At 44.6% G+C, this 20,964-nt stretch overlaps 1 pseudogene; it reads right to left on the reverse strand.

Moving 5' to 3' along the window:
• Positions 1 to 18,030: 18,030 nt before the first annotated feature.
• On the reverse strand, positions 18,031 to 18,829 carry LOC103240754 (mitochondrial transcription rescue factor 1 pseudogene; annotated as a pseudogene).
• Between the last annotated feature and the right edge of the window lie 2,135 nt (positions 18,830 to 20,964).

The following is a 20,964-nucleotide window of genomic DNA, read 5'->3' on the forward strand; positions in this document are numbered from 1 at the left end:
TTTTTTTTTTTTTTTGAGATGGAGTCTCCCATCTGGCCCCCAGGCTGGAGTGCAGGGGCGTGATCTCCTCTCATTGCAACCTCAGCCTCCTGGGTTCAAGCGATTCTCCTGCCTCAGCCTCCTAACTGCAATTACAGGTGTGTGCCACCACACCTGGCTAATTTTTATAATTTTAGTAGAGATGAGGTTTTACCAGGTTGGCCAGGCTCCTCTCAAAACCTCAGGTGATCCACCCACCTCAACCTCCCAAAGTGCTGGGTTTATAGGCGTGAGCCACTGCGCCTGGCCCCAGCAGATTAATACATGTGTTTATCTTATAGAAATACTCAGAATAATGTTTCATCAAATATCTGTGCACCTGTGGCCCAGGCAAGTCAACAAATAAATTTAACCATCACGAGTCCATCCTTTATTAACTTGATTCCTATGTGCATCTCATTAAGCCATATTTAACCTCCAAACGAAGACAATAACAAGGTCATAATTCTGTTTAACATAATACAACTATGACGTGTACAACTCAGTATGCACCAATCCCTTCCCAGAGAGGAGGTAAAGTCCTTGAGTGATGTTTACTCTTCTCCTTCATATAACTTAAACACAATGATGTAAAATTAACAATACATAAACACTATGACAGAAAGTCAATATGTCTTATGTTACATGACAAGGAAATAAGAGAGGGAAGAAAACAAAGGTATTTGCTTTATTGTATACACACACATTCATAACAAAATAAGGAGGAAATACTCATGGCAATTACAGTCCTTGTTTTTGTAGCTGGTCATGTGATCCTAGCTGGTATTTATAACAACCCTCTTTCAGTACTCACATTTTGTATTTCCTTTTACCTTCAGCAAGCACCTTAGCTGGTCATGGTACGTTACCTGGTGGGTGGCCAAGACCTTTATTCCTGAAGGGTCTGGACCATTAGTAAAACTGCCTGGATTGGGTTGTTGTATCTTCCTGTTGACCTTAATCACAGGATATGTGATGAAGAGGCATCACCTTAAACACTAAGAGATGCCCTAAGGAATCTGCTATATTCCAGACATACTCTTCCTTACATCCATTGTGGAGCAGCAGTCCAATTTCCTTGTGGTTGTCAGGATTATTCACTGTAATCAAAACAGTAACTCCCTGTTTGCTTGTTGATTCAGAGGCATGAGGAACCCAAAGTGGCTGGGTGGGCATCTTAACTTCCAGTTCAGTGGAATTGTTGTGTCTTCTGCTGGAAGCATTCCCTCCTTTGGAATCAAGACCTCTAGACCTTTAGATCGTACAGTCTCTGGAATAGGAAACACAAACTTTGCTAGTAGGTTACCAGGGGTAATAGTGAGTGGTGCCACTCCCATCTCCATCCCTTGATTCCTGGACCCATGAAACCTGGCTATGGAAGAAATAGCAGCGTATATTGGATGCTGATTCAGAACATATATAGCCTTCTGGAGAACTTTGCCCCAGGCCTGCAGAGTATTACCACCAACTGGCACAGAAACTCAGTCTTCAAAAGGCCATCCTACTGTTCTGGCAAGGGAGCTGCTTCAGAATGCTAAATTCCATGAGCTTGGGTCCACTGCATACTTCATTTGCTGAGAAGTGAGTTCCTTGATGAGAAGTAATGCTGTGTGGAATACCATGATGGTGGATAAGTCATTCCATAAGTTCATGGAGTGAAGTCGTGGCAGAAGCATTCCACGCAGGAAGGCAAATCTGTATCCAGAGTAAGCTTCTGTCTAGTAAGAATAAAACCCTCAGCCAGGTAAGGTGGCTCATGCCTGTAATCCTAGCACTTTTGGAGGCTGAGGTGGAAGGATCCCTTGAGTTTAGGAGTTCAAGATCAGCCTGGGCAACAGAGGAAGACCCTATCTCTATTTTTTTTAAAAAAGAATAGAACTCTGCCCCTTCCATGAGGGAAGGGGTACAATGTAATCAATCTGCCACCAACCTGCTGGCTGATTACCTGGGGACTGATGTCGTATTGGGGGCTCAGTATTAGTCTCTGCTGCTAGAAAATGGAGCACTCAGCAGTCGCCTGCAGCCACACTGCCCTTGGTAAGTGGAAGTTCATGTTGTGGATCCCATGTGTTACCCCCCATCCTTACCATCATGGACACTTTGTTCAAGAGCCCACTGGGCTAGGGAAAGTGACTGACTGGTATCCACAGAATGGGTCATCCTATCTACCTTATTATTACCCTCTGCTGAGGTCACTTTTTGGTGAACATTCATGTGGGACATAAATATCCTTACATTCTTTGCTCGTTCAGAGAGATCTGTCCACATATCTCTTCCCCAAATTTCCTTGACACAAATTTTCCAATCATATTCCTACCAATTTCCTGGCCATTCAGCCAACCCGTTGGCCACAACCCATGAATAGATATATAATCACAAGTCTGGCTATTTCTCTTTCCAAGCAAAGTGCACAGCCAAGTACACTGCCCAAAGTTATGCTTCCTGGGAGGGCTTTCCTTCACCACTGTCCTTCCAGGGATGTCTCATGGAAGGGCTATAGTGTTGCAGCTATCCGTTTTCAGGCAATGCCTGGCTATCAGGAGAACTACCTGTAAACAGTAGGTCAAAGTCTTCTCTTCCTCTGTCAACTAGTCATTGGATACTCTATGAGGCCATAGGTGCAGGCTGAGAGAGAAAGACAGTATCTTATAGTAGGAAGCGGGACCACAGGCATTTGGGCACCTTTTTCATGTAACTTACTTGTGCCTTCAGGACTTGCATGGACTTAGTTACATATATACCACTCCCATTTGATGGCGGTATATACGTGACTTCAGGTGGTCCTTATTGACAGGTATGGAGAAAAAAGCATTCGTTGGATCAATAGCTGCATAGCAGGTTCCAAGATATGTGTTAATTTATTCAAGCAATGAAACCACATCAGCAGCACACCCAACTTTATGGCCTGATGTATTAGATAACACCCAGTTCATGATGGTAGCTCAGGTCACATGGTAACTTGGTGGCCCATGGTTAATAATTCAGTCTCTACTAGGGCTCACGAGCAGGCTAAGAACTGTTTTTCAAAAGGAGGGTAATTATCAGCAGAGAATGGCAGGGCATTGCTTCAAATCCCAAGGGCCAGCACTGCGATTCACTGGCAGAGGCCTGCCAAAGGCTCCAAACAGCACCCATATCTGCTGCAGACACTCCAGGCACCATCACATCTGCTGGGTCACATGGCCTGATCCAGCGGCAGAACAGCTGGTACAGCAGCCTGTTGCAGAACCTCCCCTTGTTCTGGATCCCACTCAAAACCAGCAGATTTTTGGGCCACTCGGTAAATGGGCTGGAGCAACAAACCAAATGAGGAATACGTTGCCTTCAAAATGTAAAGAAACCCATTGGGCACTGTGCCTCTTTTTGGGTTGTAGGCTGGGCCTACAACAACTTGCCAGGTACAACAAGTTAACCTTCACCTTAGAAAGGATATCTAGACATGCCCCCATGCCTCTGGACCCCTAGAAATTTCACTGACATAGAAGCTTCCTGAATTTTTGTCAAATTTATTTCCCAATCTCTGACACACAGCTGTCTTACTAATAAGTCTAGGGTAGTTGCAACTTTTTGGCTGGTAGTCCAATCAGCATAATGTCTTCAACGCCTGAAACAGTGTTGTTGACTGTTTGTGTACCCCACAAATTCACATACTGCACCCTAATCAGCACCCTGATGCGATGATATTTGGAGATGGGGCCTTTGGAAGTTAATTAGGGTTAGGAGAGGTCATGAGGGTTGGGCCCTTATGATGGGATTAACACCCTAATAAGAAGAGGAAAATGAATTCTCCTCTCTCTGTCTTCATGAATGTACCAAGGAAAGGCCATGTGAGGCCATAGTGAGACCCTACTGGGAGTCAAATCAGCCGGCATCTTGATCTTGTATTACCCTGACTCCAGAAGAGTGAGAAATAAATTTCCCCTACTTGAGTCACCCAGTCTACAGTATTTTGTTATGGCAGCCTGAGCTGACTAAAGCAAGTGTGGTATCTTGCAAAAGGGAAAGAAGATCATGATCCCTGCAGACAAAATTATGACATAGGGCTGGAGAGTCTTGATATACTCCTGAGATAGAACAGTGAAGGTGCATTTCTGGTCTTGTCAGCAAACTGAAAGCAAACTGTGTCAGGTGGTCCTTATTGACAGGTATGGAGAAAAAAAGCATTTGTTGGATCAATAGCTGCATACCAGGTTCCAAGATACGTGTTACTTTGTTCAAGCAATGATAATTCACTGTCACTCTCTGAGATTCATCTTTCCTTTGCCCAGCCCAAATAGGTGAGTTGAAGGGGGATGTGGCGGGAATACCACTTCTGCATCCTTTCAAGTCCTTGATAGTGGTACTAATCTCAGAAATCCCTCCAGGAATGCAGTATTTCTTGGTTACTATTTTCCTAGGTAGAGGCAGTTCCAATGGCCTCACCTTGGCCTTTCTCACCATCATAGCACTCTTTCCAGAGGTAGCTAGAACAGTGTGGGAATTCTGCCAGCTGATGTGTATATCTCTTTCAGTGATGCATTCTGGAACCGGGGAAATCATTACAGGATAGATTCGGAGACCTAATGGACTCCCTGTGAAATGGACTTGAGCTACAACTACATGGATTATCTGACCTTCACCTGGTCTATTTTGACTGGTGGGTCACAGTGACATTTTGGGTATTGTGGAATCAGTATTCAGTAGTCCCTAGAACGTTTGATTATTTCCTTCTTCTCAGTGCACCATTGGCAAAAAGCTGTACGTCCCTTTGGGTAAGACTGGAAAAAAGATTAACGTTATAATTTTTTGCAGGCCAGGAGCAATGGCCCATGCCTGTAATCCCAGCACTCTGGGAGGCTGAGGCAGGAGGATCACTTGAGTCCAGAATTTCAAGACTAGGACAACATAGGGAGAACTTGTCTCTACGAAAATGGAAATAAAAAAATTAACCAGGTGTGATGACATGTGCTTGTGGTACCAGCTACTCAGTAGGCTGAGGTGGGAGGATCACTCGAGCCCAGGAAGTCGAGGCTGCAGTGAGCTGTGATCATGTCATTGCACTCCAGCCTGGGTGACAGAGCAAGACCCTGTCTCAAAAACAAACAAAAGCCTTTTTTTTTTTTGCAGTATACTTGGATTCTTCTTCTAGGGGACCTGGCCTACCCTTCATTCAAGGATTCTGGGTCTGTAAACTGACTCAAGGCTGGAAATTGTTTGAGGGGCCATGCTCTTGTTATGATTCAGGTTAGGCTTTTGTTCACTTGACTTAGAACTTTTCTGTTTATAAGGTCAAGTAAGAATTTAGTAGGCCTATTATCTATTCAATTCCAGAAGCATCATCTTCATTGAGCCAGTCATAGGTCTGTGCAAGTCAAACCATTCTGATTGCTGCCTGGACCCTGTACGGTAACCATTCCCATCTTGCCTCTGGTGGTTGAGTGCTGCCCCTTGGCTCCTGCCACCCTGGAATCTAACTACTCCCATTCCATTTAGGTTTTCTAGTTAGTGTTATGGCTCCCACCGTCAGGTCTGGACCACTGAGAAGAGCAATCACAGAGTTCTTCAAGGATGCTGGGCTCCCCTCACAAATTTATTTCTCACAACAGTGGTGAAAGGTATATGTTTTGGTGGGTGAGCAGGTCTTAAATGACAAATCTACTATAACATTCCAATCTCCTTACACCTTTGAATCCCTTCCTCTTCGTAAAACCAAGGCAGATCTGGCATTTCCCACTTGCTCACTACGGGTCACCTTCTGGTCCACATTTCAGTCACACAACCAAACGAACTATTAGAGCCCTTTCTAATTTCCCAAGACACAACATTAAATTCAGACTCTCTGCTTTGTGAGTCCATATCAATAAACTTGATCTGATCCAGCTGCACACTCCTTCCACCATTATCCCACATCCTTAGTATCATTCCAACATATGTTCCCAGATTTCTATTTGTATAAATTAGAAAACTAAAGTAGTTCTTTTGCAGTATAGAATACCAACTCTTGGATCACATTTTGTGCATCATCTGTAGGGGCCTGTTGGCACTTTAGTCTAGTTGTAGGTCTAGAAGCAAAGAGGGATGATGGGACGGTCCTGAAAAGAATCAGCATTGTCTTGCATGACAACTGCCTCAGGGAGGTCATTAGTTTCCTCAGGTCATGCAGGATTAATTCTCTCAGATGGGGGTATGGAAGCCGCTGCTTCCACTGGGGGTAGAGAGGCTGTTTCCACTCAAAGAAGACTCCAAAGAAGACTCATCAGAATTTAGGGGCTCAATGTCCCCATTCAGTGTCTTCCATCATGTCCACATTCCAACTTGTAGGACTCACGCCTTCTCCATCAGTGTCCTCACTTTAACGGTAGACACCTTGTGATGCTGGGAGTTAATTTGTGTCGTAATCCAGTGAGTTGCAGGTTGAGATTCTGGGTTTGAGTTTCAGCAATCTCAGTTCTGCTGTAGGAGATAAGGGTCTCTTTCACAGCATACAGAGAAGCTCTTAGGTCATTTATGTGGTGCATGAACTGCAAATTTGAATCCCTGGACTCATTCTATCCCACCCCCACCAGTTTGTCCAGCCACATTAAGAGCCATCGGCCAATCTCACAATACTCATTATTTTGACAAAAATGTTCTAACGTATCGTATATGCAGTCACATATAGCTTTGCTTCTTGTAAGTAGTTGATTAGAAGTAGCCAGTGGTGATAGTTTGCATATCTCTATTACCAGAGCATGCCATGGACTATCAGTGCACTCTTTACTTCTGGAAATAGAGTCATGAGCATCTTTAAATCTAATTAGAGAAAACTGCAAATATTCCAGAAATTAAAACATTGTTCCTTTAGAAGCACGCTTGGCACCAAAATCTGTATTAGCCTGTGTTCTCCAGAGAAACAGAACCAAAAAAAAAAAAAACCCAAAAAATGTATCTCTAAAAAGATATTTGCTATAAGGAATTGGATCATGAAGTTATGGAGGCTGACAAGTCCTGAGATCCTCATTTAGCAAGCTGGAGATCCAGCAGAGCCGACAATGTAACTCCAGTCTGAGTCTGAAGGCTTGAGAACCAGGAGAGCCAACGGTGTTGTTCCAGCCCAAAACTCGCAGGTGGAGTCCCAAGAAGAGCCAATATTTCAGTTTGAGTCTCAAGGCAGGAAAAAATTAAAACAACGTCCCTGTTCTGAACCCCTTCTCAGGCAAGGGACGTTCTCTCTTACTTGCAGGAGGGTCGGTCTTTTATTCTATTCAGGCCTGAGATTGGGTAAGGCCCATCACATTCCAGAGGGGGCAATTTGCTTTACTTGGTTTATTGATTTAAATGTTAAACTCATTCAAAAACACTAAGAACAATGTTTGATCAAATGTCTGTGTATCCTGTAGTCCAGTCACGTTGACACATAAAATTAACGCTCATGGTCACCCTATTTTGAAGCCCACCGGCACTGAGAACTTACAAGAAACATTTAGTGTTTTATGTCTAAATATGAATAGCCAGGGATCACTAAGCATCAGAGGCCAAGCCTCTAAGATGAAACACAGAGTCCAAACAAGAGTAAGTTGAAGGAAACAGAAGAAATTGTCGAAAACAAACTACTTACTATTAGTTAATATCCTCAGAAAAGGTGAGAGTCAAGGTGCATGTAAGAATGAGAGTGATAAAACAGTTAACATTCAGAGAACAAGAAAGAGCCTCCTGGATATTAAAACAAAGATGGCACAACCGTAAAACTAAATATGAAGGGTGACATTGAAAAAAATCTTCCCCGAAGCAGGACACTGAGGCAGGAGTAGCAGCAAACAGGATAAGCAAATTAGAAGATCCATCAATAATTATATCAGAGTGAGATAACAGAGAAAACAAGAGGACAGGGAGATTATTTAAAGTTCAAAAAACCAAGACAGGCTGGGCAGGGTGGCTCACACCTGTAATCCTAGCCCTTTGGGAGGCTGAGGTCAGGAGTTTGAGACCAGCCTGGCCAACATGGAGAAACGCAGTCTCTACTAAAAATACAAAAATTAGCCAGGTGCGGTGGCGCATGCCTGTAGTCCCAGCTACTTGGGGGCTGAGGGAGGAGGATGTGTGGAACCCGGCAGGTGGAGGTTGCAGTGAGCCGAGATCATGCCATCGCACTATAGCATGGGCAACAGAGAGAGACTCCTTCTCAAAAACAAAAACAAAACAAACAAAAAAATCCCAAAATCTCAAGACAAACGATATTACTTTTGCTGAATTAAAGGACATGAATTTTCCTACTGAGTGGCCTACTAAGTGCTCTGCACAAGAAATGCAGTGGGGGGCGGGGGGTGAGGGGGTAAGTGACCCAAGCCAGAAGAGAACCCTTCTAAAGGACAAAATTACGATCAAGACAAGATGACTTTTTTCTGTGAAGTCAGGAAGACATGAGCTCAGTGTTTCTGTTGGCTGTTTCTCTCCATCTGTCTCATCCGGAGCAGAAATAAGAGATGGAGAGAGAGAGATGGAGAGGGAGGAAGAGGGAGGGAGGGAGAGAGAGAGAGAGGGAGGGAGGGAGGGAGGGAGAGAGAGAGAGAGAGAGAGAGACACTATGTTGGAATCTCTTGTTTTTGTCATTTATGAGACCAGACTCACCCTTCAGCACTTTCTTCTCTAGTATGTCTAGTATGATGGGAACTGATACTAATACGTGTGTCTTTTGGCCAAAACGTTTTGAGACTGTTTTCAACAGGAGTGAGATGGGTGGTCTGTAATCCACAACTTGCAGGAGCTTGTCACTGTTCTAGCCAAACCCAAACCCACACACGCACACACACGTGCAGGTTCTACTCCTCATCTGCAAATCACTGCTTAGAGGAAAGAAGTTCATTTACTCATTCGTGAAAGCTGATGTTCTTGCCCACTTAGTGCATTGCAGACACTGTGCTGGCAAATGAAGGAGGATCAGTCTCTGCCTTTAAAGGGCTTTTTGTCGAAAAGCATCCTGGTGAAGGCAGAAAAACAGGCAATTTCATGTGGCTGAGATGTTGGGCACAGCGCACAAGAAAGAGAGAGAGAGAAACCTGCCTTTCTTTCCTCCCTTTCCTTCCTCCTTCCTTTCTTCCCTCTTCCTTTCTCTCTCTCTCTGTTTCTTGTGGTAAGAGTACCTAAAATCTATTCTCTTAGCAAGTTTTCGTATATTAGCTACAGTACTCATGTTGTACATTAGCTTTCCAGATTTATTAACTCTTTGTACTCTTGTTTTTTTGAGACAGAGTCTTACTCTGTCGCCCAGACTGGAGTGCAGTGGGACGATCTTGGCTCACTGCAACCTTCGCCTCCAGGTTCAGGTGATTCTCCTGCCTCAGCCTCCTGAGTAGCTGGGATTATAGGTGTGCACCACCACGCCTGGATAATTTTTGTATTTTTAGTAGAGATGGAGTTTCACCATGTTGGCCAGACTGGTCTTGAACTCCTGACTTCAGATCACCTGAGATCCACCAACCTTGGCCTCCCAAAGTGCTGAGATTACAGGCATGAGCCACTGTGCCGGGCCCTTTGACTGCATCCTTTGACCCTTTGACCTACATATCCCCATTTCTCACTCCTCCCTAACACCTGGTAACCACCTTTCTACTCTAGGTTCAATCAGATTATTGCAAATGGCAGATCCTCTTTTCTTTTCTTTTCTTTCTTTCTTTTTCTTTCTCAGAGACAGTCTCACTCTCATCCAGGCTGGAGTGCAGTGGTGCCATCACAGCTTATTGCAGCCTCAAACTCCTGGGCTCAAGGGATCCTCCTGCCTCAGCCTCATGAGTAGCCGGGACTACAGGCACATGCCACCGTGTCTGGCTAATTTTTAAATTTTTTTTGTAGAGATGGGGTTTCACAATGTTGCCCAGGTTGGTCTTGAACTCCTGGCCTCAAGTGATCTTTCTGCCCTGGCTTCCCAGAGTGCTGATATTACATATGTGAGCCACTGAGCCTAACTCGCCTGTTAGAAACTTTAACAAAAAAGGTTTCTTATTGTATGAAGACCTCTGCAGCTTGCTTTTCTCATTCACCTTTAAGCTTCTCAAATGCCTGTTTTCATGAATGATATTTATCATCGAAGAAAACTGCAATGAGTAGAGACATAGTAAACCCATCTCAGCCACAAACCAGCATGCTGGCCTATGGGCATTTTCTTCCGGGGTCCCGAAAGTGCTCATGGGGCATAAAGATGTACATTTTCAGGCAGTTATTTTGGACGGCTGATCATTGGTCTTATACATTGATAATTGTTTTTCTCCCTCACATTAAACCCACCTTTATTTTTTAAATTTTTAATTGTATTATTTTAAATTTTAAGTTTCAGATACATATGCAGAACATGCAGCCTTGTCACATAGTTCAAGACCAACCTGGGCAACATAGTGAGACCCCATCTCTACAAAAGAAATTTAAAAATTAGCCAGACACGGTGGCATGTGCCTGTAGTTCCGGCTAGTCATGAGGCTGAGGCAGGAGGATCCCTTGAGCCCAGGAGGTAAACGTGTGGCGTGGTGGTTTGCTGCACCCATCAACCCATCACTAGGTGTTAAGCTCCACATGCGTTAGCTATTTATTCTGATTCTCTCCCTCCCCCCACTCCCCCACAGATCCGGGTGTGTGTTGTTCATCCATATCCCTGCAAAGTACATGATCTCCTTCCTTTTTATGTCTGCATAGTATTCCATGGTGTATATGGACCACATTTTCTTTTCCAGTCTATCATTGATGGGCATTTGGGTTGATTCCAAGTCTTTGCTATCGTGAATCGTGCTGCTATAAACATATGTGTGCATGTATCTTTATAATAGAATCGTTTCTATTCCTTTGTAAACCCACCTTTAAACATGGAGAATGTTTATTTAAAGTCCTCATAGAATCCTTACATAGTAGTAAAAAGTAGAAGACATTTAAATCTGAAGATTAATTATAACTTTTAAAACTCTGATTTGCCAACTACATACCTGGTCAGAATATTTATATAGGCTGGGCACGGTGGTGCATGCCTGTAGTCCCAGCATGTTTGGAATAGCAAGGTGGGTAGGTGGGTGGATTGCTTGAGGTCAGGAGTTTGAGGCCAGCTTGGGCAACATGGTGAAACCCCGTCTCTCAATAAAAACAAAGCAAAACAAAACAAATAAAAAAACTACTTATGGAGCAGTATCTGCTTGTATGAAAGAAAGACAAGTAATAAAATCTTGTCTCTTTCCCAGAAAATAATGATAATCATAAGAACTGCCAGTTTAAACCCTAGAAGAAATTTTATAAGGACACCCATCTCCCCTCTCAGGTTCTGGGAGAACACTTTTTGAGTACTGCCAGGCCTAGGGGTGGAATGGGGTTCCCAGGGTGCCCCAGCTGTGCCTGAAGAATTCAGGAATGTTAGATTACCCTCAGTTACCAAAACAGTCCTGTGTCAGCTAGGCCTGTGCAGAAAGGTGAATGAATGCCTGTGCTTTGGAATTCCACCCCCCACCCCACCCACCAGCCTTCTCTCTCGCTCAGTAATAAAGCAGAGCTCATGCTCATGCTCGCTGTGGGTGTTACTGCTCTTCAGGATTACACATTAATCCATACTGTGTAATTACTTTACAGCAACTTTGTTTTCTTAATTGTGCTGAGGCATCTGAGGAATTTGACACTGCTGTGGTGAGGTTGGCATTTGTTTATACCAACAACACACACCAGTAAGAAGCTTAAGCTAGCAAAAGCCTAATGCATTAGAGATGCCATGGCTCAAATATGAAATCATATCACGTAGCATATCTTAACCCGGGCACCAAGCTGTGATGTTTTATCATGAGTAAAAGGAGTCACTCCCCTTAGGCTAGGGCATGGTTAAGTTGAACACAGAAATGACATCACCTTGACTTTGCCTGGGCATTTGGCCACGTACCTCATATATGTTGCATCTTTAATAATGGGAAAAGTTATTCTGTGTCTTTCACCATGAGAAGGACAAGAGGTCAGAGCTAAATTGAATTAAATGCAAATCATCTTGAAAATCTGAAAATTGTGCCTCATAGAATTGGACTATAAAAACAGTCTTTATCTGAACCAGTGCAGAGAAGATCGAGATTGTCCACATTTCTCCCATTCTCTATCTCCGGATGACACTGTAGAGACCACTGAATGTGGGGCTTGTGGGAGAAACGGAAGCCTAGCTCCCCAAAGCCTCTGCAGAGATAGCAGGGGAGTGAGCAGAGCTCTGCAGGTGGACCTGTGGCTGTGAAGTTAAAACATTAGCCTCCATGGGCCCCAAAAAATGCACTACTGCTGTTTCCCATATACACTTTGCTCAGTAAAGTAAGGTCAAGGGTGCATGGAAGAAACTCAAAGTGGAGGCAGAACCCCAGGGCTAATCCTGACTCACTATTAACTGGGCTCTGTGGCATTGGGCATGAAGTAGAATCATTCGGGAAGTTTCAAAACATACGGATTTGCACCTTTAAAGAATACATTGTATAGTACTCTCTTTCCAGAGGCGTTAAGATAATGGGAAAACAACTGCTTCTGGGAATGGAGAGATGAGGATCTGAATCTTGGCTCTGTGATGGAATTTCTGAATTGCCCAGGCAAGTTACTTACCTCTTAGGACTCCCATTTCCTCACTCTGAAATAATGCCAGCCACGTCACAGAGTTAGCTCTGAATTAATGAGATGATATTTGTAGTGCAACTGGATCATTGCCTAACGTTGTAGTCCACTTGTGCTGCTATAACAAAATATCGTAGACTGGGCGGCTTGAATAACAAACATTTATTTCTCACAATTCTGGGGGCTCAAAAGTCTAAGATCAAGCTGCTAGCAAATTCGCTTTCTAGTGAGGGCTGGCTTCCTGGCTGGTAGACAGCCACCCTCCTTGCAGTGTCCTTATACAGACTCTTCTCTGTGTGTGCTCATGGAAGGGTGATCTCTGTCTTCCTCTTCTTAGAAGGGCACTAATCCCATCAATGAGTTCCACTTTGATAACGAAATCTAAACTTAATTACCTCCCGAAGGCACCACCTCCAAATACCATCACACGGCGGGTAAGGGGTTCAATACACCGATTTTATTTATTTATTTATTTATTTATTTATTTATTTATTTATTTATTTATTTTGAGACAGAGTCTTGCTCTGTTGCCTAGGCTAGAGTGCAGTGGTGCAATCTCAGCTCACTGTAGCCTCCACTTCCCGGGTTCAAGCAATTCTCCTGCCTCAGCCTCGAGAGTAGCTGGGATTATAGGCGCCTGCCACCACACCTGGCTAATTATTGTATTTTTAGTAGAGACAGGGTTTCGCCATGTTGGCCAGGCTGGTCTCGAACTCCCAACCTCAGATGATCCACCTGCCTTGGCCTCCCAAGTGCTGGGATTACAGGTGTGAGCCGCTGCGCCCATGGGGCCCAATAGACCAATTTTGAAGGGGCATATTTGGTCCATAACACTTCACAAATAGGAAGTACTCAGTAAACAGTAAGAATTATTACTGTCTGTAAAATGGGTAGGCTGGCTAACATGCTCTCTAGGGTATTTTCTAACTTAGAAAAAAATTCCGGATAATGTTATTAGCAACTCCTTTGCCCCTGCGTAATATCTTCCTTACTTCAGACTTCGCAAGAACGGCACTCCCTTCCTTTCTGTCTTGGAAATTCCTTCTATGTCTGTGAATTAGCGCCTCCTTTTATCCAGCCATTTAATCAAACACAACGTGCTTGTTCTATCTAATTGGTATCCTTCAAATCCATTCATTTCTCCCCATATCTACTGCTATGAAGAACTAATGTTTAGGCAATTATTATCCCTTGCATGAATTACTAAAATTGCCTTTTAACTAGCTTTCTGCCTTCCAGAATTGTACTTCCTGCTTTATCCGTGGGTAACCATGAATGGATTCCAGGTGTGTTCATTCCTTCAACCCTCATGGCGGCTGGGCGGGGTCTGGGGCCACCTCTTCCTATTCCCCCATTGTACCATATAATATTACCATTTTCCATGCATGTTGTGGGTGCAAAATCTGGGAGGCACTAGTGTCTAATCCACACTGTATACTGCAGCCAAAATGATCTTTGAGAGGAAAAGTCAGTGGCTCTTCGTGTTGCCTTTAAGATCAATTAAAATTTCTTAGACTGATAGATTCAGTTCACTTCATCAGCTTTAATTTATGTCAGGCTCAACAGGCTATCTTGAGAAAATATTTTCCGAATTCCTTTAATTCCTTTTTCTTTTTTTTAGCCTGCCAATAACTTAGCTTGGAGTAGTGAGCTTCTAGAATTTTCCCACAGTGTAGAGGAGACGCTCCTGCCCCCAGTTATAAATGGAGTCAGAAAAGGGAACAGGATGTGGGGAAAGTAAGAGAGCCCACTGGGCCGGGCGCGGTGCCTCACGCCTGTAATTCCAGCACTTTGGGAGGCTGAGGAAGGCAGTTCACGAGGTCAGGAGTTCGAGACCAGCCTGGCCAATATGGTGAAACCCCGTCTCTACTAAAAATACAAAAATTAGCTGAGCCTGGTGGTGGGTGCCTGTAGTCCCAGCTACTCGGGAGGCTGAGGCAGAAGAATTGCTTGAATCCGGGAGGTGGAGGTTGCAGTGAGCCGAGATTGGGCCATTGCACTACCGTCTGGGCGACATAGTGAGACTCCGGCTCAAAAAAAAAAAAAAAAAAAAAAGCCCACTGTACTTGGGTGGCTGAGGTAGAAGGATCACTTGATGCCAGGAGTTCGAGGCTGCTGTGAGCTATGACTGTACCTCTGTAGTCCAGCTTGGGAGACAGAGTAAGACCTTGTCTCTAAAAACAATAAAAAGAAAAATTTAAAAAAGAAAACCTACCAGTCTTCTGGTTCTGAGGATTCTTGGGAGGAGAAGGGAGAAAGAGTGTTCGTGCAAAATGGAAGAAGAGGGAGGAGAGGGAAGTTGCCAGTCCTTAAGTCTCTGGTGGTGGAGTGGGGCGGGGACGGGGGACAGGGATGTTAATTAAATTAGTGGGTTACACCAAGAGGAAGGAGGGGAGCTATTGCCATAGGCTTTCTAGGGCACAACCTCAGAAATATTATGGCAGTGTGGATATTTTTTAAGGCTCAACTTCAATTCCTATGTGGAACACAAGCCAAGTCAGTCGCGGGGCCTCCTGAGGCAGGGGGAGGTGAGCCTGGGGCAGGGGCCACTGGCAGGCTGGACACCAAGCTCAGGGGAAAACAGCCAGCAGAGCCTAAGTGAGGTGGAGTCCTGAGCAAGCTGGGAGGCCCAGCTCACAGGCTGCACCAACAGCTCACATGACAAGCAACTCCAGAATCATGACGGGGTCTGAGAACCCCGGTGTCTCCCTGAAACCTCACAGGTACCTCTATAACACACCCTTCCTCCTGTGCACCTGGACAGCCTCTCAAGAAAGAATCAGGGTCAGGCACGGTGGCTCACGTCTATAATCCCAATACTTGGGGACGCCGAGGCACGTGGATCACCTGAGGTCAGGGGTTCAGGACCAGCCTGGCCAACATGGCGAAACCCTATCTTTACTAAAAATACTAAAAATTAACTGGGCACGGTGGCAGGCACCTGTAATCCCTGCTACTCGGGACGCTGAGATAGGGAGAATTGCTTGACCCCGGGAGGCGGAGCTTGCAGTGAGTTGAGATTGCAGCACTGCACTCCAGCCTGGGAGACAGAGCGAGACCCCGTCTCAAAAATAAAAAAAGAAAAAGAAAAACAGAATCAGAAGAGGGGAGGCTTCTCTGAGATTGAGCATTTTTTTCCAAGAGAGATGTGGCATTCCCTAAACAGTCTATTTAAATCATTGGATTGTATTATGCATTTAACAGACTTGAGCATTAATTTACTTTTCCTTTGACAGTTGAAGACTGAGGAAAAGGACTAAAATAAAGAAGTTACCATTTTCTGCACATCTCAATTGGAGTGTGTGACACCCTTTGCAAACCTGTTATGTTTGTAAAGCTCAAAGCAAAGCAATGATTTAAGGTAGCATGCAAAACTGACAGTTCTCTTTTCCCATTTCTCCTCTTTACTTCTGCTTCTCATGTTTTGCAAAGTCAGCACAGAATGGAAGGCAATGTTCTGAGATTCCACATTTGGGCAATTGATTGAATGATGCTGCTGTAACACACAAGACTGGAGTGGAGTTGAGACTGGGAACCTGATGATGAGCTACATTTTGGACAAGTTTAATTTGACGTGATTGTGCATTACCAATATCAAGCTATGTCTTGCAAGTTGGGGGTATCTACTTGGAGCTAAAGAGATTGGGACAGGAGATATAGATTAGAGAGTTTTCAACATATGAGTGATAAATGAAGCTGTTGATATGTATGAGATCCCCTCCAATGAACAGTAAGAATATGTATTTTTGGTAGAGGAAAGGGCCAATGATAAAGACCGAGAAAAAGAATGTTTTTAGTAAAATGGCCAACTGGGAAAAAGCGACAGAGTTGTGGAAGGCAAAAGAAGTTTCTTTCTTTCTCTTTTTTTTTTTTTTTTTTTCCGAGATGGAGTCCCATTCTGTCACCCAGGCTGGAGTGCAGTGACATGATCTAGGCTCACTACAACCTCTGCCTCCCCAGTTCAAGCAATTCTCCTGCCTCAGTCTCCCAAGTGGCTGGGATTACAGGCACATGCCACCACGCCCAGCTAATTTTTGTATTTTTAGTAGAGGTGGGGTTTCACCATGTTGGCCAGGCTGGTTTTGAACTCCTGACCTTAAGTGATTCGCCCGTCTCGGTCTCCCAAAGTGCTGGGATTCCAGGCGTGAGCCACCGTGCCCCGCCGCCAAAAGAGGAATTTCAAGAGTTGGTGATAATCTGGGTCAAATTAGCTAATTAACTATTAATTCACTCAATGAATATTGAGCTGGCCATGTACCTGGTATAGTATTAGACTTGGGGGATACAAAGATGAAAAGACAAAACTAGCAGGGTGGTTGGGTAGGATGGGAGCTGGGGGAAGCCACTGGATCCTGACACCAGGAAATCACCCTGTATTTTAATAAAGTGATGAGATCGGGGTAAAGTTGTGGTAGCAGAGGAGTGGCTGGAAGGGAGAATCTTTCTGAAGAAAGTCTGTGGTGAAACGCAGGAAAGCAAAGGGGTTCCACAGGAACTGACATTGGAAAGAAGACATTTGAGAGAGCGGGAAACGTGCGTGCATGTGTAAGCTGAGAGGATCACACTGATGGGCTCAACGCATTCTTTCAGCAAGGGTTTATTAATAGCTATTTGGGAGCAGACACAATTACTAGGGGAGGGGAGGGTAACTGAGCAGTGAACAAAACTTCACCCTCAGGAGGTTTCCACTCTAGCAAAGGGAGACAGACAGAAAGCAAACTCAGAACACATAACGTGCTCATGTGTTGGCAAATGCTATAAACAACATGAGCACCAGGTGGTAGGGGAGAGGGGTACTTTATTGGAGGCCAGGCCTCTCCATGGTGTACGCTTGCACTGAGGCCTAAGTCACGAGGCGAGGGGCACCTGCACCGTCCTGCGGATGAACAGCCCTCCAGCAGAGGGAGAAGCAGGTGAGGAGGTGGGAGTGAGCCTAGGATGCTGGAGGGAAGGCAAGGCGGGGAGGCAGGTTGCAGGAAGTGAGGTTCATAGGTGGACAGTGGTCAGCTCCACAGGGTTTTGCAGGTCAAGGCAAAGGGATTAGCTTTTGTTTAATCGAAGTGCAAAACAACCGAAGGCTTTAGGCAGTGAACTGATCAGACTTCTTCTTTTTTTAATGGTAAGAGAACTTTATTTTAATAAAAATGTCCTCTTTTTCAATTCATCCCCTCCTCTACCACTAGAAAGTAGCTTTATTGCTAAAAAGCAATCCGTTTATTTTATTTATTTATTTATTTTGAGATGGGGTCTTGCTCAGGCTGGAGTGCAATGGCACAATCTCAGCTCACTGCAGCCTCCGCCTCCCAGGTTCAAGCGATTCTCCTGCCTCAGCCTCCCGAGTAGCTGGGATTACAGGCGTGTGTCACCCTACCCGGCTAATTTTTGTATTAGTAGAGACAGGGTTTCACCATGCTGGCCAGGCTGGTCCTGAACTCCTGACCTCAGATGATCCGCCCGCCTTAGCCTCCCAAAGTGCTGGGATTACAGACGTGAGCCACCGTGCCCGGTGAAGCAATCCATTTATTTAGACATTCTCTTCTTAGGCATTTTTAAGTTTTTCCACCGCTGTAACACCACTGCGTATTTTTCACTTTCAGTCTTCTCTTCAAACACTTTTTTTCCGGGAGAATCTGCATCACTGTCTCTGTTCCTGCTTCCTTATCCTCTCCAATGAGAAGATCCAATGTATCTCCCATTTTCACCATTCTGCTTTTCTTCCATAATTTTTCCCCATTCAGCCTGAGTTCACCTTTGCAGAATGCATCTTCCACTTTGTTTCTTCCAATATCCCGGCTTGTCTTCAGGACAGCGTCATCCTGAAAAGATCGCATTACTATTTCCAGGTCTTATAGTCTTTGACTATAGTAGGGCCATCCTCAATCTCCTCTTCCTGCTCACTCATCTCGTTCTGATCACTTTCTGCATCAGAGTCCTCTTCATCTTCTATGTTTTGCAGAGACTTTTTAGTAGATTTTTTAGAGCTTATATTACTTTTGAGTCTTATGGAAAATGGGAAAATATATTCCAGAGATATTAAAAGCCCCGGGAGTCTCAGTGAGAAAATATTATGGAAAAGTGTTTTATAATTTGGTGCATGTAACTTGGTACTAGAAAAATACAAGTATTGGTTCCAGGAAGTACAGGGTTTGTGTGACGAAGGTGTCCCTCAGAGAACACCCCAGAGTCCAATCCAGGTATCTGGCTTCCTTAAAACACCAGCGTGCGATTCAACACTAGTCATTGCCATGGCACTTACAACCTGTATGTCAGGGCCTCCGAATAGACTCCTTTTTTCCTCTGAGGTCCACAGCGCTTACTGTTGGCGAACCATCTGTTGGAGATGAAAGGAGACTCAGCGAGAAGAGTCAGGAGGCCTGCGGTGGGCGGGGCAGGAGCTGCTGGTGCTTGGACCAGCCCCAGGGTTTTGGCAGTGAAGATGCCGGGAAGTGGTAGAGCTGAGGACGGTTTGTGAGTGGAATTCCATCAGGACTTGATGGGTTTGGATGTGGCATTAAAGGGGAGCCTGGCTCAAAATAAAAGTGAAGTTGCAAGAGGACTGAATGATTGATAAAGAAGTCCCCAGAAAAGGAGGGAAAATGGGATTCAGCATTGGTGTGTGTGTGTGTGTGTGTGTGTGTGTGTGTGTGTGTGTGTAGGGAGGTTAAGACTTGATCAAAGTCTGGGCAACAAAGCAAGACCTTGTCTCTGCAAAACATTTTTAAAATATTAGCTTGGCGCAGTGGTGTGCTCCTATAGTCCCAGCTACAGGAGGCTGAGGCAGGAGGATTGCTTGAGCCCAGGAGTTCAAGGTCGCACTGAGCTGTGATCATGCCACTGCACTCTGGCCTGGGCAGTAGAGCAAGATCCTGTCCCCTTCCTGAAAAAAAAAATACAAAGAAAAAGTGAAGTTGCTGGAGGACTGAACGACTGATAAAGAAGTCCCCAGAAAAGGTGGGAAAATGGGATTCAGCATTGGGGTGTGTGTGTGTGTGTGTGTGTGTGTGTGTGTGTGTGTGTGTGTATGTGTGTAGGGAGGTTAAGACTTGATCTGATTGGGATGCTTCTTTTTAGGCCCAGACAAGAAGGAATGGAACTTGTAAACAGAGAAACAGTCTATGACTTTGACAAATTCCGGGATCTCTCTGAGCCTTTTCTGTAAAACAGAGGCTTGTTGTTGGGATTCACACAGCTCGTAAGTGCCCAGGGCCTGGCATAATGCCCGGCACCATAGCAGGTAGGGAGAGAAAAAGAGCTTTGCGATGGGGACAGAGGCGGCTTGAGGGAGCCCCTTTCTCTGGATGACATTCTCTTGGTGAACTAGGAGAGGAAATGATCCAAGGGCAGGGGCCTGGGGCAGGAGTAGCTTTGGAGGCAGGAGAGTGATAATATTTAGAAAGCTGCCGCCGAGGAGGTTGAGGAAGATCAAGGGCTACGACTTCTGAGATCCTTGCTGCGATTCAGTTATGTTTTTTTTCCCCTTGAAGTATTTTTTTAAGCCAACTGTTTCATTGAAAACTGAAAGTCTCTCTGTACAGCGTCCAAAAACAACAAAAGTCATATTACAATGATAAGACTTGACAGGAAAACAGCACTCGAGGGAGCTGTTCCTGGGGCACCCCGGGTAGGAGGCTTCTTTAGTGACACTGTCTTTCCCCGTCCACTGCAAAGACCGACATGAGCCTGGTCCAGGATGGGGACTCTGAATTGACTGTGCTATGTGAAAGGGACAGAAGGGTTCTGATGCCAGTTTACTTCCAATCCATATGTAGGTTTCTTTTACAGAGGGCCATGGGGCTAGGTCACATCCAATAAGAGGGAGTGAGGAATAGGCTAGCATGCAGTGTTTTGATATACAATTTATATGGCAGCTGAGCACAGTGGTTCATGTCTATAATCCCGCCCATTTGGGAGGCCAAGGCAGGAGACCGCTTGAGTCCAGGAATTCAGGAGTAGCCTGGGTGACATAGTGAGACCCCATCTCTATAGAAAAATAAAATAATTTTCTGGATACGGTAGCATGCACTTGTATTCCAAGTTACTTGGGAGGCTTAGGAGGGAGGATCGATTGAACCCAGGAAGTCAAGGCTGCAGTGAGCCATGATTGGGTCACTATACTCTAGCCTGTGTGACAGAGCAAGATCCTGTCTCAAAATAAATGAATGAACGAATGAATTTATAGGCACTGGGTCCCAGTTAGGATTTATTTTGATAGATTTTGTTACCCAGTTCATTCTTTTTCTACCTATTAAGAAAATATATATTGACAGCATTTAGTATGCATAAAATATTCCTGTCCTAAAGAACTGCTTAAAAATCCTAAAGAACTACTTACAAATTTCACTTCTAGGTAGTTTCCTTTGCACAACTAGTATGCATAATAGCACCATT

The sequence above is a fragment of the Chlorocebus sabaeus genome, chromosome 13, assembly GCF_047675955.1.
Source record: "Chlorocebus sabaeus isolate Y175 chromosome 13, mChlSab1.0.hap1, whole genome shotgun sequence".
Lineage (NCBI taxonomy): Eukaryota > Metazoa > Chordata > Mammalia > Primates > Cercopithecidae > Chlorocebus > Chlorocebus sabaeus.